A 9,316-nucleotide genomic window follows, 5' to 3' on the forward strand; every position below is an offset into this window, starting at 1 on the left:
TTACAGATCATCTACTTAAGTGAAAAGAGTTATAACATCATGATTGTTTATATGCACAATGATAAAACGTTGCTTAATTGAGCAAATGTTAAAAGCAAACAAATAACTAAATAAATAATGTCTGAAAAAAAAAAACCAGATCACAATTATTTCCATCAGTTAGGAACAAGTGTCTAATGGAAAGTGTAACTAATGAGCCCATCTTGGAAATTTTTAAATATATCCAGAAATTTGAGCTACAAACTTGTGTTTGGCAAACACTGTCAAGATGTTCCAACATCATATGATAAGACTGTGTTATATAAACACAGCCCATGCATGAGAAAGTTGCCTATTTATGCTTCATAGATTGAATAAGATGATGGAAACGTGCCAGTATTCGAGAGATGATATTAAAACATGAAGACTTCTCCTTCCATCCTCCACAAAATTAAAGATGGGAGCCGAGTTCTCTACTCGGGCCCACTACCAAGGTCTCCATTAAAAAAAACACAACACTGCTTTTAATTTTTTCCCCCTTTCTGGCATCTGGGTTTGCTCTCTGCTCACAGAGGAGGAAGCCACTTTGTGGATGTCCATGTTCATCTACAAACAGGCTTCAAAATACTCTAAACTGAGCTGATGTTTTAGCACACATCCCTCCTCTGTCGGGAGCCTGGAGCGTCTCTCTGCAGCTCAAGGCCATTCATTACCAGCTGCCCCTCTCTAATCAGTCATTCCATCATCACTTTAGGACACTTGTAATGCTTGACGGGACTTTAATACAAAACTTCCCAAGGCAGTTGTCAGATGGCCCTGAGTTCTGACCATGATATAACTCACATGTCCAGCAATGGAATTTCATGCTGAACTGCAGGCTTTTAGTTCTGACTTCACGGTGCTTAATCTCTTCCACGCCAAAAATTGCTTCAATAGCATCTTTTATGTTCAGCTGAACTGCTGCACTAACCCAAAGGGAGAACTTTTGTTTCGAGGTGGATTTTAACTTTGCTGGAAAAAAAAATAAAATCTGACTAGACTGTTTAATATAATTTATGGTGTTGATCCTTCTGTGTGTGATGTGCAGGGGATGCAGAACAGCTCTGCCCACCTCACCCCTACCAGGGAGCAGCACACAGCATCTCTCTGCTGGAAATGAGGGTTGCTTCTCTCCTTCCCATATCCAGGGGTTTTTAGGCCCCCTCAAAACCTTGCTGGTCTGCTGGAGCTGCCCAGGGGTTGGACCACTGGAGAGAGCTGCCCACTGCTGTGCCCTCCACACCCACGTGGGACTGACAGCCCTGCTCTGGGGAACTTGCAGGCTCACCAGGGGAGATTTTACTTCTTTCAAAGCCAGATCTGTGCAGACGAGAACTCTCGAAGTGCTCTGCAGAGCTGATGCCAGTCACATTTTCAGAGTTCCAGCATTTAACAAAGACTTCACTCTGGGGACAAGAGCATTGTCCAGCAAAGGAGGTGACAGAGACACCAAATCTATCTGCCAGATGTCGGTGTCGTAACTCGCACCGAGCCTCCTTTCTCTTTGTACACTTGGCCCCGCCGCCTGCAACGTGCATTTCCCAGCTGGAAAGACCTCGCACACTTCTCTTACTGGGAAAAAAGAAAATTGCCCAAAGGGAGAAAGTACAAAAGGTTTGCCTCTGCTACAGGAAACTGGAACTGCCAACAGTCTTGCTGAACTGAGTGCGTCGGCAGAATTAGGGTTTAGCAAGGTATCAGCAGCGGGACAGACACAGAGGGAAAGAATTTCCCAAGTCAGGCTATTTTCTTTCATAACAACATAGAATGGAGAAATAAAATAATTCAGGGATCGGAGCTCTTCGCAGTCTGGAATTTCATTCCATGAAAAGCTCCAGGGTTGTTCTCATTTTGTTGCTTTCCCAAATAAGGATGAAAATCTCAGCCTCAGGAGTTTATCTATGCATGGATTTAGGTACAGAGCTTTCCCACATGTTTCATTCCCACATATTTCATTTCAGCAAGATGTCTATCTTTTGTGCTATCTTTCCCTTTCTGATTTTTTAAAAACAATGCAGCTGAAAATTAAATGTGGTAATCCAATGATTACAATTTCCTGTAAAAATGAATAAGCAATAAAATTGTTACATTTCTATGAAATGTTTTGACTTAATCAGATCATCGTTCTCCAGTGGAAGACTATTCTCTTGGGAGTTTCTGACCAGCTGTAGCCCTTGTACTGGGAAATTTGTCACCCTAGGAAATGAAAGACTACCAGACTGGGAGCGTGACAAAGTGCTTGTTGTGATGTTGGGAGATGCCTGAGTCATGGAGCACTGTGGTGCTGAAATCTTACTTTCTCGTTATTTTCAATTTTAAGTCCTTCATACCTCTGAACACAGATTATTATGGACGTAAGAATATGTAAGCAGCACACCAAGAGTGCAAACAATTAGGAAACAGCCAAAACTCCAGTAGATGGCGCTCAAAAATATCCCAAATTTGTGTGCAGGACCTCAGTGCTGTGCAAAGGGCTCGGTGCAGGCAGCTCTGTGCAGCCCTGAGCTTCTGAGGACTCAGGACAAGGTGCTGGTCAGGGCTGGCAATGTCACCGTGATTCTGGGAGACTGGAGATGCTCAGAACGGCAGGACTTGCACACAAAGGTGTGCTCAGCAGTGACAGGCAGCTGCTGCTCACCCATGCAAAGGGAAATGGGGTTCTGCATGTCCCATTTCCCCCAGTTTCCCTCAGCCCCCCGCTTTGTCACACACTGCCACCAGTTGTCCTTACTGGACATGGCCTGGCTCGCTGTGAGGCTAAACAGAAAATACACCTAAAGCAAGTGGATTAAGAGATCTGGGCCCTATAAAAACACAGCAGAATTTTGGAGAAGGGCTGAGACCCAGGGCAGCTGTAGAAAGTGACTTGCCAGGCAGGGGGATGTCTGGCTGCCCGTTCCTGTGCAGTCCTGTCGTTCAGTAATGGCCACTTCGGGTGGCAGGTTTGAATTTTGTAGCTTTGACTGGAACAAGCTTGTTGTATTCCAAAGGCAGTTGAATAGTTATTATTGCACAGAAGCACAAATGGTTTCAGCACCACCAGGGGAATGTTTTTATTGACCATTTAGACCCAAAATCTGAGTGAAAGTTGATACCATCTGATTGAGTCCCCGGTTGGTGGCTCTGGGAAATGATCTTATGGCCAGTTCCCCAGAAGTCCCACAAAGCCACTGGCAGAAGTGCATCAGAAACACCACACTGTGATTCACCCCGTGCTCTGGGGTGTCCAGCAACACTCTGTGTGGAGCCCAGACCTGGCTGTCATTGCTTCATGCAAAGGAAAACAAAGCCCTTCACCCAGCCAGGGATCAGACACATCCCAGCAGCACTGGTGGAAGCCTCCCCAGGCTGGTTGCCAACGTGCTCCAGTCCTTCCCTGCAGCACTTACCTCTGCTTTAGCAGAGGGCACATCGATCCTCTCTGAGTGTCTTTGTCCCATCCTGAGCTCCAGGCTCCATGCTTTCACTTCTGGTCACTTGACAGACCAACTGTGCTTTTCCATGTCTGGATGTTAGTCCTTCCAATCCTGCCTGGCGTGATGAAGCAGCCCAGGCTACAGTGAGGACGAGGTGGCTGCTCAGATAAGCCACCTCAGACCTACTGATGTCAGCACACAGTGGGGCAGAGCCTGAGCCAGTCAGTGGTTGTGAATGCTGTGCCCAACACTGATGGTTTACATCTTTCACAATACTTGGAGCTGGTGGCAATTGAGGCTATGACATCTGTCATGTCCCAGCTGCTGTTCCTGTGACAGGGAACCAAAATGCTCTGGTAAGGGAAGAACAGCTCGTTCTCTAGCTTGTTGGGGGTTTTATCATAAAAGAAAAATGAAGATGTTGGTCCTATTACACTTAGTCACTCACCTTCCAAGAGTTAAAACGTGAGCAATAATTTGACCATCTTTATGATCTTTTGCAGGAGTTACATTATTGACTTCAGCAGTTTTGCCTTTGGGCAAAAAGGCATGGGGGTGACAGGATGCTCTGCTTCAAGCCGGCATTTTATTAAACTTCTGCTGCACCACTTCTGCTACAGATCAGAAAACAGTTTTGCTCCAAATCCAATTATTTGACTTTCTTGAGGAAAATATTTAGAGGGAAATGGCTAAGAGATCAGGATGTTTCTTTACAAATTTGTTTTACAAGCCAGAGTGAAGGCTGAAAAGCCCTTTGCTTGTGTGATAGCAGAGGTCATTCTTTGAAGCACCATCAGTTGGTAGGCAAAGAATGAAATTATCTTTGTCTCTATCTAGCTAAAAACAAATCAGAAGTGGCAACCCAGATGGCCATACATAACATACCCCACGGAGTCCAGAAATAAGCCTGTTCACAGACTCTATCTGAGCCCAGATCTCTTAGCCGAGGAGCTCTTGAGTTACATGATGTGAAGTACAGTGGGATTTCAGCTCCTCCATTACATGTAAGATGAGGGAAAAATGGTCATGGCTTGATTTAGAGGAGAAGACATCTCACCACAGCAAGCCAGAGCTTCTTGGGATCAGACATTTCTTAACCACCAGACTGCAAAGGCAGTGGGGAGCTGGTGAGCCCTGGCTTGCAAATAAACTTCCATTTCGGCTGCAGTCCCAATGTGCCTGGCCCTTCCAGCAATTATCCTGGCTCTCAGCCATCAGTCCTGGGAAGGAGCTTCCTTTGGGGGAGTGCATTTTTATGCTGCAAGCATTAGAAATACACATATCTTGGGCTATTTGCTCCTACACGTAGTCAAAGAGTATGCATGTGTATATATGATCTTTTCTCTTTTTATATTTATTTTTTTACCAATGGAGAAGTGTTTAAGATATACGAAAATGGACTAATGACTTTGGATTTAAAAATGGTATGTGCTTCAAGAGAGCACAGCTATCTCCTGTACCTTCAAGATGAGGAGCAAGAGGGCTAATATTCCAGATTAATACTCTGAATACCTCAGAGAGCATTTCCCTTATGAGAACCTAAACAGATTTTGTCACATGTGGTCTGGCAGAGGGAAAAATGGGAATAAGAAGTCTTTTTGTCCTCTCTGCATTCTGCCCAGTGCCTATGCAGTATTTGGGGATGCCAGCTGACCAGATGGACAAGGGATGGCTGGGGTGGTCTCAGAGAACTCACATTTCAGTGTGCACCATGTCAGAAGATGAGCCCAAGCCTGATTTAAGGGTGATTTGGGCTCCCCTGACTCACCGTCTAGCATCCCTAAACACCGAACTGAACTACCTTTCCCAGGCGCACCAGGAGAGAGCCATCTGCAAGCCACTTCAGGCTCATAACTCACGTGCCCCCAGCAAAAGCAGTGAAGTTGTTCAGTGAATCCTTTGTGCTCTTTTGGGGGGGCCTCGGCAAACACCCCCTACCTGCCTGCTTTGCACTTTTTCCCCCTGCGAGGCAGCCCCTGTGCTCTCTGCAGCACGGCGAGCGTGCAGGGCGAGAACAAAGAGCGGCGGGCGGCGAGAATGTGACACCATCCCTTCCCACGCGGCTCCTGCCGCAGCTCTGCCGGCTGGATGTTATTTTAGTGGCTGTGCATCCCACCCATGCGCTGCCGAGGGCCCGGGAGCCGCTCTGCTGTGACGCCTGGTGAGCTCGGAGCTTATTCATGTTCAGGAATGGGAGGGTCAGGGCCATCGACACACACCAGCATCCTGCTGCCTATTATTTCCTGCCAGCGCTGGCGTCGCACCAAGCCCTAACATGACAGGTGGATGGAGTTCACAAGGAAATAATGTCATGGGCCAGTTTTCCAGGAAAGCTGTTAACTCTATTCACAAACTCGGGCCTTCAGATCGAAAGGGAACGTGGCTGAGAAGGGCTGCTCTGCAGGTTTTTTTGTTGTTTTGTTTTTTTGGTTTTTTTTTTTTTTCATAGATAATTCACTGCTATCTCTCACTGTAGTTCAGAAATCTTTACCTCTACACAGTGCCTACCTCTTGAAGAGCAGGCTGGGGCTGAATGCCTTATAACTCACAAAACCAGGGGGGCACTGCTTCTGCAAATCCCAAATGGCCATTTGATTCCAATCAGACTGCAAAAGATGAGATTCTGCCTTTTGCTGAGCTAAATGGTTCCTGGGAAACAGAAAATAAATATGAGGTGAGATCTAAGACTGATGTTAGCCTGGGGACTTCAGGCACATCATAAGAGTGAAAATGAGAATATTGCCAAGGATGTATCAGAAACAAGACTTACATATTTTTTTAAGTCTCTGTCTTTCAACAGGGCCCTCATGTAAAGCATTACTATCCCTCCATGTCTTTATGCATAGTCCAACATCTGCAGCTGTGTGATCTTCACTTGCTTTCCTCTTTTTGTCCCTGTTTTTTAAAGTTTGATACTCTTTTTCTCTTAGTCTAGAAAGCACAGAAGAAGAGTTAGGAAAATAAACCAATCAGTAAAAAAACCCTGTTTTTCAAAAATGCCATGTTTGCCACAGATTCAAATTTTAAGATGCATAGAATCAGGACAATAGAACTCCAACTGGCTGCTCACAAGAGGAAGGATTAGGTCTTGTGTCATGTTAATAGTGACATCAACAACCTGAATAAAAGCCAAAAATTCAAGTTGATTCCGCAGTTTAAGACCATTGTTCTCCCATATGGTTTAGCCTGTAAGATTTAGTCTACACACAGATTTCTGCCAGGATTTATATTTTTTTGCATCATACAATGCAATTCTTGATATGTAATGTACTTTTATATATAAAATCCCTTTGTAATCAGCAAATATTCGTACTGATATAGCTAAAATATCCCACAAGCTAAAGGCATCAGAGGTTCTGAAAATATAAATGCAAAATGACAGCTGCTAATGCTTAGAGGTGCTGGAAATATATATATGCAAAATGATGGCTGCCAATATTGTTCTGCTCTTCTTATTTTGGAGCCCATTGTAAAAACAAATTAGGTGGAACCTGCTAATAATACACAACAACTCCCACCTCAGATGTTAAAGGAGCGGTAGCGCTGGGTTTGACTCTGGGTAAGCAAAGCTGAGGCAAGAATAGGGGATATTCCAGAGGGCTTGTTCCTGGCCTGTCCCTTCCGGATCCTGATGAGACTCTCAGGCTTCTCTTGGTTCCACTCTCTGAGCCTGGTTCCTGTTCTGTAGCACTGCAGTAATACTGCACATTCGGTGTTTGGTAACAGGAGCTCTCCCAAGTGTCCTAGGCAGAGAAACTTAATTCTTGACACAAGTCCATGAAACTAACATTTATCTCTCTCTCTCTCTCCTTTTTTTTTTTTTAAAAAACCTGGCAAATTACGGTGTCAGAGCCACAGTCACGTACAAAACATGACACGTGAAGTGACTGGGGAATCGTAAATTGGGCGTTTTGACTTGAGCAAAATCTTAAGCATTGTCACACCAAACTGCTTATTATTTTAAAATACTGTCCCAGGCTATAACTGTCTTTGTGTACAATAGCAATACAGGGTGTAGTTACAGACACAATTTCCTGTGCTTGGGTTTTGAAATTATTATTTAAGATCGCGGCAACGTTTGCCCAGCTCACCAGCGCAATTCCTCTATTAGATAATTTTCTATCCTTGTGAGGGCAATTTTGCTTGCACAGTCCTGCCAGGGCTTTCAGGAAGGGAGAGACAAGCAACTGTGACAATAAAATTTGCATCAGCTCCCACCCAGCCTCTCCCAGAAATATCATTTGTCGCATTCAAAGCCTTTTCACACCAGAAGGGAAGGTGTTTCTGAACTGGAAAGTCACTGTGATCTCCACAGGGCTGCATCCTTCTGCCTCCCAGATTCCCATGGGAAAAACCAAACAGCAATTGTGGAGTTCCAGTGGCTTTGTATCAAAGACTTGGTGGACTTGGCACACAGGCACGAAACCCCAAATCAACCCAGATTAGGTCATGGGATTCAAAATTTGAAGAAGAAATTTTGCTGGTTGTATCCAGTTTGAGGGGGATGACCCTTGTAAAAGCATTGTAAATGTGTTCCTGTCAAAAAAACTTCTCGGATCTAACAATATCACCAGATTCTGGGAAAATGAAGGTGCTGAGCCTGCACACTGTACTCAGACAGCACCTCCCAGAATGGCTGGGCTTGAAGGGCCAAAGAGGATGTGTTGTTCCTGTGTTGGAACCAGGACAAGGAGTGCAAGGAGAGAGGATAACAACAAAAGTGTCTGAAACATGTAGATTTGCAAGACTTTGTTGGATTCATCCCTGGTCATTCAGAAAAGATGCTACTACTGCTTCAGATTGTCCCAAAATCGAGGCACACAAATCATGGCGGAGAAGTCTGTGCCAGTTTCTAAGACCATGTGACCATTTAATTGATGAAACATCTGAAAACATCTTCAACAGCATAAGGTCTCTGACTAAATTGCTCACAAACCCTTGCTCCTGCAGGACACCAGGAACAAGTGCTGGTAAAGCTGTGTAAAGTGCCCCAGTAAAGCTACTGTTTTGCTTCTCTGAATGAAGGCCAAACAAGACTGAATTCCTGCACAGACTTTCACTCACCACTTGATATGAAGATGCCTGAGCATGTACCTTCTCTCTCTGGGACACAGCCAATGCTACTGAGCTCAGCAGTGTGTGCTCTGGCAGCCCCATATCACCTGGAGGCCTCCCAGCCTGTCAGTTAGATGGTATTATGGGATACCACGTTGCACCTGAAGCTTTACTGTGCCAGGGGATCATGTCTAGGCTCATGCAATGCTGCCTGTCACTGCTCACACGCTGCTTAGTGCCTGGGTGCCCCACAATCAGCAGGGCAGAGGGTGGTGCAGGAACTCTGCTGTGTCCTTGTATGTGCACTGCAAATATAAAAGAGAGCAGAGGTAAGGGAAAGGAAAACTTCTTTAGTAGTAGCAGAGTGACTTTTACTCACTCTATTTGCCCTTCCTGAAAAAACTGCTCCCCAAACCCCGCTGTCGTTGTTTCGCTGAGTCTGGCTTTTCTCTTTTGACTTGGAGCTGAGCCTCACCTTGTACCTCTGCCTTCCTGCCACAGCAAGCTCAGCTTATCAGTGGAGAAGGGAAAGGCTTAAAAGAGCAGTGGGCTGCTCCTGCTCTGGGCTCAGCCTGGGAATCATGGGCCTGAGCTGCCACACATGTAGTAGAAATCACTGCATCTCCGTATCCCTGGCAATTCTCTCCCCAAAATTCCACTGAGGAAAAAAAAAAGAAACAGGGAGGGAAAAGAAGAAATCAGAAAAACTATTGTGTTCCCGGGGAGGGGGAAAAAAAAAAAAATTAACAGCCCTATTTAACTTATCCAGCTTTGCTAATGTCAATCACTTTTCTCATTTTAAACAGGAAAGACACCACTTTAGTCCA

The sequence above is a fragment of the Empidonax traillii genome, unplaced genomic scaffold, assembly GCF_003031625.1.
Source record: "Empidonax traillii isolate 1590-97213 ecotype Southwest subspecies unplaced genomic scaffold, ASM303162v1 scaffold105:size1093405, whole genome shotgun sequence".
NCBI classification, from domain to species: Eukaryota; Metazoa; Chordata; class Aves; order Passeriformes; family Tyrannidae; genus Empidonax; species Empidonax traillii.